The sequence below is a fragment of the Ptychodera flava genome, chromosome 4 (genome assembly GCF_041260155.1).
Source record: "Ptychodera flava strain L36383 chromosome 4, AS_Pfla_20210202, whole genome shotgun sequence".
In the NCBI taxonomy this organism is placed as follows: domain Eukaryota; kingdom Metazoa; phylum Hemichordata; class Enteropneusta; family Ptychoderidae; genus Ptychodera; species Ptychodera flava.
The window spans coordinates 49,859,970-49,875,425 of record NC_091931.1 but is presented as its reverse complement, the minus strand read 5'-3'; the positions used below and the strand labels follow the sequence as shown (position 1 = coordinate 49,875,425).

The window sequence follows — 15,456 nt, the reverse complement described above, 5'->3', positions numbered from 1 at the left end:
GGACACAACTTTAAAGAAACTGGGTTGAAAAGTGACGGTGATGAGGCAGCTGAATTAACTTTACAGACAGTAAATCAACAGATGACTGATAATATGAAAATACTTCAACATGGTACAGTTCTCATTAGATGTGTAAAGTTAGCTACAGGAGACGAGTTTGATGATTTGGTTGGATATTACGCTATGAAAACAGATAACAGAACAACTTGTGATATTATCATAAATATTGATAAAGACCGAGGAGGGAAATGAGTATTGAATGTTTTGTTGGAGGGAATAGAGTAGAATCCCTCCCCGACTCTGGAACTACATTTGTACGTAAAGATAAAAGTGTGAATACTTTAGATATCAGTGTTATTTATCTAAAACGACTCATTTTGTTTGAAGTAATGGTCTTCCGCCACATTTTAAGTTCAGAGGAAATTTCTAAAATTTTATCTATCGGGTGAACAAGTTCGTACTGATAGGAACTCCGAGTTCAGAAAAACCTACTGGAAATTCAGACCTCAGTTATGCAGTAGGAAAAAAATTCACATCAGCTGGACTCCGGTTCTGCTTCTGTCGACCGGCCGGCCGGACTGACAACATGAGGTAAAAGCTTCTTTATATAGACTGCACATGGAATTTCCCATACACCTTCGGAACGTGTTTATACATGTTGTGTGTTTAGGTCAGACAGAACAAGTTTCTCCACTACCAGCTCAGTGGTCCGTCCGGGTTGCTATGTTACTGTACTGACATGTAGCGACATGTTCTGGGTCATCTGTAAATAGTAGTGACTCAGGGGCCTCTTCCACGCATGCGCAAACGCGTAAGGGGGATTACCCCTTCGGGGATTACCCATCTGACTTAGTGGGGACTCCCCTCTTCCACACATGCATGTAAGAGGGGATTCCCTGTAGTTATTTTTGAATAAAATTTGTTATTTTCGTCTGAAAATCCATATTTATCTAACTACTTCTTTGAACCTACAATTTACTACTGTCAAACCATAGCATAAAACGTTATTCATCCAACGATCAATGATTAAGTCATTGTTACTACCAATTTATACCTTTGGATCATACTCCCTACCCGCGATCTGCTGAAAGGTGAGGTCGACCAGTGTGTTTTTCAGAGTGGAACGTCAGACGTTCTCGTTGTTTACTGAATGTCAACAAAATAACATAAACAAACTAAAATTGGCATGCGAATAAAGCATCTGTTGACTGTGAAGAGAAAATGTACGCAATGTTAGTGGTAGACCTCTCCCACTGGCCGAGTTGGTCGGCACTGGCCAAGCTCGTAACTGGCAGACCTCTCTGGTTACCGGCTGGTGTCCTAGCCCTGTGTGTTCCTGGCATTATACGGCCTCCCCATATACTCTGGGAACATACAGCATTGTATGTAGGGCTAGGCGGGTCCATCAAAGTCGCCAAAAACTATGAACAGTCTGCGCGCTGCGCTTGTTGTAAAAGTGTCTCCGCATTTTGTGTATCGAAACAGCTAAATTGTTTGTTTAGAAGCCAATTTTCCCAGGAAAGATGCATTATATATTCAGTAAAACGTCATGAAACAAGAAAGATATGACAATGTAGAGGTTAGCACAACAAGAGAGTGTGAAATATTGGGGTCGAAACGGACAGGAGTCGAGGTGACTTACTCCGAGTCCTACTGCAGCTAATATTATGAGCTCTGTCTCAAAAAATTTCCAATCTTTAAGTGGAAGCGCAAACGGTGCGCGTCTGGGCCATGTCCAACATGCGCTTCCACCGGAAATCTGGAGATTTTTGGAGACAGAGCTCACTCTTCTTTTGTTCAGTTGTCGCTTGATTCTTCGCTATTCGTTCAGCCCTTTACCCAGTGAATGTAAACCTTTACCATTGGCATCACATTGCCTTTGACTGTGCATTCGAATCCAGCTTAGAATACCTGGGCCAGTCCAAACATTCAATAATTGTTGTATTTTTAAGTATCTTAAGGAATGCTCTTTCCCCTATATATTTCCTCTTTGTCTACATATAATATATTTGAAGTTTTTCTATGGGCCTGGGTGAAAGAGATTTTATTAAAACATTATATGTTAATATTATAGTATTCTTGGGAGTTTGAAACTAAATCTTGGCAAATAAATATAAAGTTCACGAGCAATAATTTATGTTTATCGAGCATATCCTTTGAAAAAAAATTAATCAGAAAGTCGGCCATGCTGAAGGGGTAAGCCTAATTTATGTTTCATAATCATCATTGTACCAAGTTCCCATGTCTTATGGTTTGCGATTCACTCAGAATTTAATTCAGACGTGTGGCTGACTTTGCTGAGAATAAATCGACATGGAAGCATGAACAATCTTCATTTCCTGGCATGCTGTACTATCAAAACATTTTCAAGATTTCAGTGTGTTAATGCTCATGGTATGTTTTAATTCCCAATAACAATCAAAAGCTATGTTTCTTGTACCAAACTCAACTGAGAGAGACTTCAGTAACTATGAGCAGGTGGGTTGGGGGTTAATTGGTATACATGACATTGCCAAAGGAGACCCTCCCATCCCTTTTTTTCTCAAATTCTGCCCCGCCCTCAAGTCTGTATTCACAAATCAATGAAACCGTCCTCTTCTTAACATCAAGACGGAAATTCTCTGACATATTGGGTACGCAATTCTGTTTACATATTTATATAATAAATCTTGTAAATCGCAACATCAATGGTCTCCACGATTGGATTGAAAAATTGTGCTGCCTCATTTCCGTATTTAGCATAACATTAGCATACTATTTGCCTAAAATTTGAGTACCTGTCACAACTTTCCTAAATATGTCACTCTACGCAGTAGACATGATGATCACATGATGAATACACTCTCAAAAAGCAATCGAGAATAACAACTTTGTAAATACATGGAACTTCACTTAGTATCAAGTGAAGTTACATGTAGCATGAAGCCGGTCAGTTTTCTAGAAAAAAAATTCTTTGAAATTGAAACACTTTGTAAGAGTATTGACAATGATAAGTATTGAACTGTTTAATCCTTCAAAAACTACCGCAAAAATACAGAGTTGAAAGAAAAGTCACATTCCGAAGTGGCCTTCCTTATTTTGTTACATGTTTTGTAAGAGGGTAATTCTAACACTCAGCTAGCTGCCACATTTAATGGGCCTGTGGAGAACTCTGATTATAAAATACAATTTTATACACTTTTAATGGGGTCCAGTAGCTGTAAGTTTGATGAAATTTTAAAAATTGCAGTCTGTGCTATTTAAAGGGGAAGTTTACCAAGGCTGGTTTTCACATGTGTGCTAACTTCTGGGTCGCTATAATATGGGAAAGCCATTTTCGCCATTTATAACTCCCATGATTTTTTACAAAAACGGGTAAAATTAGTCACAGAAGTTGCAGTTAAGGGCTTCATCAGTTTGATTTATTTTGAATCATGGGGGAAAAGTGCCAAGGTTGTAGAAGTGGTGATCAAGACTCAGAGTCATTAGGGACTGGTCAGTTTCTTCGGCCGGGGGGGGGGGGGGCGGTGGATTATTTTTTGCCGACGTCAAAAAGTGGCTGACCCCCCTATTCCAAATTTTGAAAACAGGGTGACCCCCCTATTCCAAATTTCTAAAACAGGGTGAACCCCCCCCCCAGGGCGCGACAAAGGTAAAACAAAAGATGGACATAAATTTATATATATATATATATATATATATATATATATATATATATATATATATATATATATATATATATATATATATATATATTTACATTTTACATATATTTATATTTTAAAAGTCATTCTATGTTTAGTGAAATTGTTGACATGTCAGTTGTAAGATAGAAATTTCAAAGTGTCAATCTTAAAGTTTAAATACAGTACATTTTGAATGAGCTGTATTTTGAATGAGCTGTGAATGTATTTCACACTTTCTCTGCTTAACCAGATGTCCTGAACTGTTGTACAGAAATGGATGTCAATCATTAATATCAAAGGGGAAAAAGCAGTGAATCAAAAACTTTGATGGGTGTTAAGACTTGCCAACCATCCAATTAAATCTACTGAGGAGCCATAGAGAGCTTTTTTAGCCAAATCTGATGTGTACAGTGCCTTAGAGGACCTTTTCTTGTGTAACATTGAAACCATAAAAGCACAGCTAATAATGACAAAAACTGCCTTTTTTAACTGTTATTTTGTTCATAAAAAAGCATCTTGCTACAGAAAACCTATGAAACAAAGGAAAATAATTGCATCAATGAGAAGGAAAGATATCTTGTCATTTTTCTATCTCTAAAATAAGTCACTGTATCAAATATATATTGTGAAATATTTGTGCATGTTGCTTTCTCATACTGAATTCTCACAGAGAGAACAGAAAAGTATCAGGAATTTGTCATCCTTTTCATATGAAATGCAGATTTCATAATGGTACACTTTCACTTAGCAAACATCAAGATATCTCTGAAAGTATGGCGCCCGAAGGGCGCGCCAAAAATATGAAACATCCTGATATCTCTGATATATATGCCTTGTATATTAAAGTCATGCACCTGAAGGGCATGCTGAAAGATGTATGATATATTAAAGTAATGAGCTTGAAGAGCACGCTGAAAAATATTGAACATACAGATATCTCTGATGTATGTATGCTTGATATGTTAAAGTTGGGCGTGCTGAAAAATATGACTGATTATTAAAGTTACGCGCCCGAAGGGCGCGCTGAAAAATACTGAATGATGAATTTTGTGGCTGACACTAGCATTTTAGGCAATGATGAGCCTGTGTCAAAATTCAAAAACACACTGACCCCCCCTATTGGGCATTTCAAAAACATGGTGACCCCCCTATCACCAAAGTCAAAAACAGGGTGACCCCCCCATGAATCCACCGCCCCCCCCCCAGGCTGAAGAAACTGACCAGTCCCTTAGCTTCATTTTGAACTCACTGCGGTGTGTATATGATTTGTTCTTTTAAAGCTATAGGAGTTGGGTGAAGATGTTGTCATGGATACCTGTCCTAGGACACTACCATGGATCCCAGTCCTGAGGTCGCTGTCATGAATTTCTGTCCCAAGGATGTTGATCATAAAAGTGATATTGTAAGTTCTGAATAATTTTCCTAATGCAGTATATTTATATGCCAGATAGACTCAGATAGTATCATGCATCTAGAAGTCATGTTATCATGGTACAAATACTTCGCAACAGTATAGAGTGTACATATAGGAATAAATATGACCATTTTATGCATTTGTTGTTGTTACTTCCTTGTTTTGTCGTAGTTGAGCAAAGGCACTTCTGCAGTTGTGGACTCAAATAACCAATGGCTCATTTGCATATCAACCAATCAGATCACTTCAAGAAAGATAAACAAGATGTGATCAACATCAAACACTCACATGATGAACTATACTGTACATAAATTTCATTCCAAAGTATCACTTTGTTTGCTTTTCAATCTTTTAGGCCAAAAACGGAGTTGGTTTCTCATCATCGAACTTATTAATATAGACCAACTGCATCAACCTCCCTCCTAAAATATCAGGAGCTGTGCCATATTCATGCAGCTCAAACTATCAATCGCCAAGAAAAATGCAAACATTATAGCCTGTGCATGTTTTGTAAATAAACTTTTTCCTGGTGCCTTGGGATTCATCAACTGTCTCAGAATGCTGCACATGCTCTTGTTCTTGCATCTTGCAAATTTCTTGGGGGCATGGTACTCACAGAACATGAAATTGATGGACTGGAAGATCAGACTTCATTACAGTCTAGAGTGTTTTAACTGAAAGAAATTTGGCATTGTAAATAGATCACATCTCCCATTCAAAGTCATTTGAAATATGAGAATGAAAGTTACCTTGTTTAAAAGCTTCTCATTTTTAGCCTTCTTTCTCAACTATCATGATTTGGGAATATTCTCCTTGTTAATTGTTCTTTTTATATAAAAGGTAGTAAAACTTGTGAAGCAAAACATGTCACATACGTTGCATTTTAACATAGACTTGAAGATTTTGAAGGTCCCTGAAGACAGAGATACTGTACACATGATTTTTAGACTAAAGCTGTTACAACATATAAAGCCAAGTGGTTGAAAATACATATAGTTTTGGCTCAATACTGCTTTTTACTGACTGTGCAGGTGGGAAAGTGATACTGTGTGGCAGTATTTCCAAATCGTGATTGAGTAGTGCTCATAAGTTATCTCTTCTTCTGCAATGTCAAATACAGACATTCTGCATTTCAAAGATGAAGATTCAGTCCCCGGCGAAAGTGTCGGTGGTCTAACATGGACTAACATGTTAGTTCATGGTCATATGACCATGGTCAACCTTGGTAGTTCACGGTCGACCATGTTTGTTAAATGGCACAAATTACTATGGTTGTCCATGGTCACCAACCATGGTCAACCACGGTAAACCAAGGTAGTTAACCATGGTTAACCATGGTTGACCATGGGCATCAAACGTGGTTGACCATGTTATTAACCTTGGTCAACCATGATTACCGACCAATGGTATTTGATGGTTTTTGAATCAAAACCTTGGGTTGAAAATTGTCCGAACAGAAAAAATCTTGGTATAAACCTCACCAAAACTCTGCAAAACACCAGTGATCCTGACTGGTGTCATTATAACTTGACAGACTCGCTTGGGGATCAGCAAACTTAGCCTCCATTATAGTGTCCACTGCAATAACAGCCAAGCCCTTCAGATTCTATCAAAGATCATCCTCCAACATCTTCTGAGTGTTTCCCTGAATGTTCGATGAGCAAAAATATCCAAAATTTCTCCCAAAATTCATGTTAAAAACACAGCGACTTTTCCAGTTGTTCACTGAACAGACAATCCGTTTGAAGTGAATTCTGAAGATGGCTGCTTCAAATGAGCCAATCAAATGCATTGCTTTATGACATGTGACATCATGGTAAAGGGTCAAAGGTCCAATGACAATGGACCTATGACCTTGCCTATGTTGATATCATGTTTCGGGGCAAACATTGAGTGAGACTGAGATAGTCTGAACTTCCTGCAATTGCAGCAGTGCTTTCATGCCCTCCATGTCAATAATTCCAAGAAATTCAGCTCGATATTTGTCCACAGTCTTCTGACATGAACAAGAATATAGCAAATTGGTCTAAGCTTCACGGGCAACGACATTAATTCTCTCTAACAACTGTGAATGATGTCAAGAGACTCAACTATGTAAATATAGGAGTGTATATACATACAGACTATTATCAATATGATCATCAAGAAAATTGGGCATCAAAATTAAACTACCATGAGTCATCAAATATCATGGTCAACCATCGTTGACCATCGGTAACCATGGTCAACCATGGTAGCCAATATCCATAAACAGGTCAGCCATGATAGACCGTGGTCAACTGTGATAGACCATAGTATTGGAATGCCTACTGTGGTCTCATATCATGGCCAACCATGGTAGTTCATGGTTAAACATCAAAAACCATCAAATACCTTGTTGACCATGGTACACCACAGTTGACTTTTCGCCGGGGGACTAACTGACTGCCAGGTAAAATATTTAGGTTTGCTAAATGATTTATACATGATGTATGCTTTTTTTCCCTCAGCTTCAAGGGAAAAGATGCAAAGGGAAAGAAAGCACCATGTTCTTCTGGAAATAAGAAAGAGAAGCCATATAAAACTGGTCAGTGAATTGTTAATGACATGCTGACACCTTGCCAGTGTACTGAGTGGTTGTAAGGACAACACAGTACATGTACATGTGTTTGCCTGTTAAGTTGTGAGTTACCTGAAATTAAATAATTTCCTTTAATTTTTAAGTTAAGGGGATATTATTTTAGTAACTTTCAGTCATTAGGGCCTACAACCAGTCAGTATGTTTCTAGATATAGACCTCATTTATACACACTAGAGGGATGAATTATCATTGATAGGGTTTCTTTGTTCCTCTCACTCATGGCAGCTTGGATGTGGCACTGACGTGAAGTAATGATGATATTAAACTGTGGAATTTTATTTTCCTTCCCAAGTTTTCTGCAGTAATACCTCTTCTTGACCTTATCCTGTCCTTTCAAACTGCTTTTGTGAAAAGATCTCCACCATCTCTGAGTCTGATCCTGTCACATCCGGGTTCCATTAGATATGTGTATAAATAGGTTGCATATATTCATATCATCAAAACCAGATACTGTGGTATCCAGGGAAATTCAGTGAAACCTTTTTTATATTGACAATTTTTCAAAACAAACTATACAATCTGAGTTGACTGCAACCTATCTATTCAGAACAAATGTCAGACACTCTGTTTGTTCCCTCAGAACAGTAGCTGTAAGTTTTGATGATTTTGTTATTAATTTTGTTCTCAATTGTACCAACTGCACTGTCTTTTTCTATTGAGAAAAGCATGTTGCATGTCCAGTGTTTAACTTGTGAGCATATCATATATGAAATTGTGATTGTTAGCAAATTAATTTTAGTCCACACCAAAATTTACAGTGCACTTTGATTAGGTGAAAACTTGACATTTCAAGGGAGAAGAAAAGATAGTTTAGTTGGTACAAAAACAAAATATTTTTTTAAATCAGAAAAGTAACAGGTGTACTGTCCCTTTAATTAAACTTAAATTAAGACTGTCTAATGATGTGTGTTTTTGTGATGTCTATACAAATGTGTAGTTTATGTATTACAGCTAATCAAACCAGTCTCAAAGTGGCCTTTTAGTTAGGATGTAGTGGATGCTAAATGTAGCTTTTATCTATACTGTATTGCATTATTCAAGTTAAATTCCATAGAAACTATATCAGTTAAGCAAGTGATTTCCCTCCATTCAACCCCCTGCTTCAAAATCTGAGACAGTACCACAGACTGCTTTGCTTTAACAAGGTATATCTGTGTGATTGTTTGCTTTGAATGGGATCTTTAAAATCGGTTCCTTTGGAAGACTTATGCCATTGACTTTACTTTTTGGGAGGGCTTTGGAAGGAATTATCATGGGGTGAATATTAGACAATGTGAGGCTGTACTCAAGTGTAGGCTATCATTGAACAACACTAATTTTGATGCCTGGCAGTATCTTGACTCCATATAATCCTCTTTCTAACAGGCTCCATAGACAAACCATAGAAATAAATACCACTTGGGAGAAAGAGGATTAAACAAACTGACATCCTGAGCATGAAAAGAGTTTCAAACAATGATCAAAGTTCAGTGTCCTCATGTCTCTAATTTTTAAATTGTTCAATTTCTCATTTCTTACCTTTCCATAGGAAGGAAGCATGCTACATTCATGGATGAAAAGTACCACCGACTAAGGCTGAGGAAGAAGCCATTGACAGGCACTTTTTGTCACAGTAACAAAGTCTGAAGCTGAAAATACCTAGTGCAGGGAAGAGTTTTGTACAACAGGGACTGGAAATAACTGAAATGGCATGTTGAAAGCTGAGCCATAGCATTAGGAAAGCAAACATTACAGGAGACTACAGTTTCACTATCACTATAGACTACTCCTAGGCAATGCAAATGCAGGATCATATTAATTATCACACTGGTATGATTAGTCCAACCCCCATGTGGATTGCATCTTCATATAAATGATACATACATGTACAATGGAGTAAAATTGATAGGATGATGTAATTCTGACAAATAGCTTTTTAATCCCTGACACAAGGACAATGTATCGGAGCATACATATATGCAATGTTACTTTCTTTCTGATATTATCAAAATTTGTCAAGCCATTATTATATTCATGTCTGGAGCTATTACTTTGGCATGGGTGAACTGAGGAAAGTGCATGCACCATGACCCACGTATGTCCAGTAATTGTCTTCAAATGTGATAAGATCTGAAATGTTTATGTGATGGCCTGCTATCTGTTTAATTTTTTATCATGCAAAGGGCAATACAGAAAAACAGCAATACTTTGTTGGTGATTTTGAGTCTTCTCACTGAATTGCAAGCACAAACATTGTGAATTTCAAATAAGATTTCATTCAAACATATTTGTTTTTATCACATGCAAGAGATCTCTATATATTTTAATTAAAGCACCTATTTACCAATTTGAACTGTATCATCTTTCGTGCGTTCTTTTTCAGGGGGAGTCAAGTTACATAATGTTAGTTGCATTATGGGTGAACAAGTTCAACATCACCTTAGAGTTTGACGATGTTGAGTATTGGGACTTTTGATGGAAAAATGCCTTTACAGATATTTTCTTTGCATGTGTGTTTCATCTTTCATGTAGTGAGAATCAGTGCTATACAATATCTTCCTTTCACACTAATTTTGCTCCTAAAGCACAACACTTCTTACAGACTGCTTCATTAATGAGAGTTTAGCCTGCTGTCAATGACACAGAGCTTTATTCAGATAAGTGGATTGTCCTCAGTCCTCCATCCTCTGTGTTCCATCAACATTCATCTTCTTTTCAGGAACTGCTAGTTCAGTTGCAGGTTCTTAGGGATAACTGAAGTTCAAATTTGCATATTTGTATATTTCCAGCAATTTTGTTGGGTTTTTTCATCAAAAAATCTTCGACTCTTTAAATCGTTTGTCCTATTGGTCTGAAATTTGGTATGTGGTTTGCTAGAGGTAACCAGAGTTTGTTCGAACAATTGCGGACTTTGTAAGTTCGGGACAATTCCCATTTTTGGTCAAAAAATCTCTAAAAAGAGTTTGTTGCACAAGTTTGAAATTTGATGTGCAGGTTGCTAGGGGTGACATGTCAGGTTTGTCAAATTGCAGTGATTTTGCATATTTGTATTTTGGGTCAGTTTTTCCTGTTTGTGGTCAAAAAATCTTCGCTGACTACCAACTTTGAGCCAAAGGGATTTTTTGAGTGACAAAATATTAGAAACCTGTTTCAAGCCAAATGATATTCGAGAGTATGCAGCTCCAAGATTTCAATTTTTCTGGAAATTTTGTTCTGTTTATCACCTACTCTGTTGGCTAAAGTATGTCAAACTGTCTGTATTCATCTATTAAACACAACCTGTATGTATATAGTCAACATTGATACTGTGAAAAAGTAAATTTCAGGCTATTCATTGATAAGATATCCAGACTGTTTAGCAAGCTGAAAGCACTTCAGCATAATTAGTGGCAAGCAGGTGCAGTTGCAACACTAAATATCAAAATTATCATGAGTGAGCAATTATACCTCTACTATTATAAATCTTCCTGTAAATCTTCTTATGTCACATGTCACATTCTTATTTCAATAATGAAATACTTTTCATTGAAATTATACCCTGTAGGTGCAAATTAATGTTTTTATTTTTGTTGTTTAAAATAGTTTGCTTGATGGTTGTTTGCTAATGAGAGACAGATGTCTACAAATACACCATATATACAGCTTAGTTATCCATGTGAGTTAAGCAAACTATGGTGACATACTGACAAACATCTAGACTGCTTTGTTATTACAAGTAAATCAGTTGCATAGAAAGATGGTATTTGCACAATTTCCATTGCAGTGTATGGCTGCGTTCACAAAAATGATGGGGGAGTCGAAAACTTTTGGGGTAGTAGAGGGGGGATTTGAAAATTTGCTCTGCCTGAAGGGGGATATGAAAATATTTTGCTTCCCTTTTTTACAATTCCAAGGTTTGGTGGGTAATTCAATGAAAATTGAATAACATTTTAATGTCATCCAATTGTTCTAATGTTAGCAATAATTAAACAAGATCTAGAAGCATTTTGTCGCATTTCACTATTTTTGTCTTGAAAGATGTACACTGTACATGTATGTATTTTCATAAAAAACAAACAAGTAGGCCAATTAGTATCGGAGCACTGCTGCACCTGTTAGCACCTGTTGATAATTTTTTCAATATTTCTATGCAATATATCAAATACAGTTCTTGCTGTCTCCCTACAGCATGCTGAAACACACAATATTCAGTTTGTCATCAAAAGCCTGCATATGTGAATATTTGGTGGTAATTGAATTATAGACTCCAGAGTAAAGTCATTTGTCTGTGATACAAATGCAGGATACATATTCACAGACTGTGTTCGCAAGCTGAATACTGGACAGTTCGAATTGCAATATGCTGTAGGAAAAAGAGCAAGAATGCAGTTGTATAAACTGAACAAAATTATTGTCAAAATTATCAAAGTTAATACTGCTCCTGCCCTGCTTCTGCTGCCTATGGACAGTGTCACTGTCACTGCATACCAGCAGTGACAGAGATAGCTCTGACTATGAAATAGCTGAAGGAGAGTTTGGGTCATGTGACGCTCATGGCAGTGAAACATACATGTACATAAGGGACTGGACACAAATTACAGGGGGGGGGTGGGCCGGTGTTTTTTGGGGGTGGGTCGCCATTTTTCGCGCAAGCATTTTTGAAGGGTCATAAAATTTTGTGCAAGCCTATGGGGGAGGGTCACCTTTTTTCATGCATCAAAGCTGAAATTGCATGTGCACGTATTAAAGAATATGGAAGACTGAAAAAAGAAAAAATACCTCCTGGCACTTTCATTTTCTGCCATTACCATTTTCGGCGCGCCCTTCGGGCGCAAATTTCAGGTATAATAAACAATGTATTGATGATCCAAGCAGCCACATTGATTTAAGTTGTCATGATTTCTACTTATTCAACACTATTGTGCATAACTGTCCCCTATAATGACTCTTTCAATAACAATTGGGAGATTACTTATTTGACATCATTCTCCCATTGACAATACATTGGGTATAGGTCGGTGTCAAACGTTCAAGTCGCTGTATGTACATTTTTTAATTTTTTGAGGACATTGACAGAATACAGACTGTTAAGAATAGTGTATAGTGTCATCAATAACAACTGGAAGCTTCAGGTTGAACATCTTTTGAATAACAATTTAGGATCAGATAACCTATGAGTTATTTGTAGTTTCCTCATAGCCTAAGGTATAGTGAATCAACATTTTGGTGAAATTCCAAAATCAAATTTCTTGCACAACCATTGACTTGAAACCACTCTAGTCTAATCATGAATATTAATACTAATAATTAGGTGTACATAAATGCACAGGTTTACCAAGTTTTGTATTGGAAAAAAGTATTCATAGTTTCATCATAGACTGCCATGTATAGTGAATGGACATTTCAGTGAAATTCCAAAATCAAATTTCTTGCACACCCATTGACTTGAAACTACTCTAGTCTAATCATGAACATTAATACCAATAATCAAGTGTACATAAATGCACAGATTTTCCTATTTTTGTATTGGAAAAAATTATTCATAGTTTCATCATAGACTGTCATGTATAGTAAATCGACATTTAAGTGATATGCCAAAATCAAATTTCTTGCACAACCATTGACTTGAAACCACTCTAGTCTAATCATGAATATTAATACTAATAATTAGGTGTACATAAATGCACAGGTTTACCAAGTTTTGTATTGGAAAAAATTATTCATAGTTTCATCATAGACTGCCATGTATAGTGAATGGACATTTCAGTGAAATTCCAAAATCAAATTTCTTGCACACCCCATTGTCTTGAAACTACTCTAGTCTAATCATGAACATTAATACCAATAATCAAGTGTACATAAATGCACAGATTTTCCTATTTTTGTATTGGAAAAAAATTATTCATAGTTTCATCATAGACTGCCATGTATACTAAACCGACATTTAAGTGATATGCCAAAATCAAATTTCTTGCACAACCATTGACTTGAAACCACTCTAGTCTAATCATGAACATTAGTACCAATAATTGAGTGTACATAGATGCACAGATTTACCTATTTTGTATTGGAAAAAAATTATTCATAGGGTTTCACCATAGACTGCCATGTAAAGTGAATCAACATTTCGGTGAAATTCCAAAATCAAATTTCTTGCACACACATGGACTTGTAACCACTCTAGTCTAATCAAGAACATAAATATCAATAATCAAGCATACATAAATACACAGATTTGCCAAGTTTTGTATTTAAAAAAAATTATTCATAGTTTCTTCATAGACTACAATGTATAATGGATCCACATTTCACTGAGCGAAATTCCAAAAACAAAGTTATTGTACACAGATGCATGTGTTACCACCCTCTTCTAATCAAGCAAATTATGTCAATTATTCAGGGTCATATATACACAAATAGTGCATATTTTTAATTCTGAAAATTTTTTTTACAGTTTTGTCATAGACTCCCATGTATATGGATCAACATTTATGCGAAATTCCAAAAACAAAGTTATTGTACACAGATGCACATTTTACCACCCTCTTCTAATCAAGCACAATTATGTCAATTATTCAGGGTCCATATATGCACAAATAGTGCAAATTTTAATTCTGAAAATCTTTTGACAGTTTTGTCATAGACTCCCATGTATAGTTTTGTCATAGACTCCCATGTATAGTGAATCAACATTTTGACAGAAATTCCAAAATCAAATATCTTGTTCACATGTGCACTTGTAAACAACCCATGCTAATCAAGTATATCTATATCAGTTATTAAACATCTGTATATGAACAGATATAGCTAGTTTTATACTGGAAAATACACGTTCGTAGTTTTCTTATAGTCGACTACATGTTTAGTGAATCAACATTATCGATAAAATCTAAAAATTACATTTTTTGTACAGGCATGCACTTTTTACCTGCCACTTCAAGCAAAGTACATTTACATGAATAACACACATATGATTTGATATTTTTTGGACAACGCGTTATATCGGCCACATTTTGCCTTCCTTTCGGGAGGGCGACTTAAAAAGTATAGCAAGTCAGAAGGGGGTCTTTAACACATTGCGGTTTTTTTGGGGGGTATTGAGTAACAGGGGAGGGTCACTTATTTTCATGCACGGATAAGGGGGAGGGTCACTAATTTTTGTGCATGAACTTTTGAAGGGTCACTATTTTTTACGCAGCGGTTTTTCGAAAACACCGGCCCACCCCCCCCTGTAATTTATGTCCAGTCCCTAAGATTAGCCAGAAAGCAGCCACATGGAAGAGCAGGAGATTTGAAAGTTACCAGGGAGTTCTGAGTTCTGGCATATGAGAATAATCAAATATTAAAGAAAAAAGATGGGGTTACCATGCTAAGTTTTCTCATTCTCATAGGAAAATAATAAAACACACAATTAAAGTAAAACTTTGTTCAGTAAAGACTAATTTAAATGAAAAATGTGACTAAATGGTTTGATTTTTACCAAATTTACCATTGTTACACCAAACATTTCAGAGATTTAAACGTTATTGATAGAATATTTATACCTGAAATTTTGGCAAACCATAAGTCATTCATGGATAATTTTCATATTACAACAAAGGATGACCATAATAAGTTGCCTAGCTTATACTGGATACCAAGTTCCACAAAAACACCTTACAAAGCTAGGTTTATCGCAGGATCTTCAAAATGTTCAACAACAGAGTTATCGAAGATACTGACTTCTGTTCTTTGTACTGTTAAATGGGGACTTCAATCATACTGTGATGTTGTCTTTTCTCGGAGTGGTATAAATCAAA

At 36.3% G+C, this 15,456-nt stretch overlaps 1 long non-coding RNA gene across 1 annotated transcript in view; it reads left to right on the top strand.

Annotated features, from left to right (window-relative positions):
• Positions 1-10,027, top strand: part of LOC139132081 (uncharacterized) — a 66,831-nt gene extending 56,804 nt beyond the window's left edge. The window contains exons 2-4 of the long non-coding RNA XR_011552255.1: positions 4,946-5,067; positions 7,569-7,645; positions 9,228-10,027. This is a non-coding gene — a long non-coding RNA (uncharacterized lncRNA). The remainder of the gene's footprint in view (positions 1-4,945; positions 5,068-7,568; positions 7,646-9,227) is intronic.
• Positions 10,028-15,456: the final 5,429 nt, after the last annotated feature.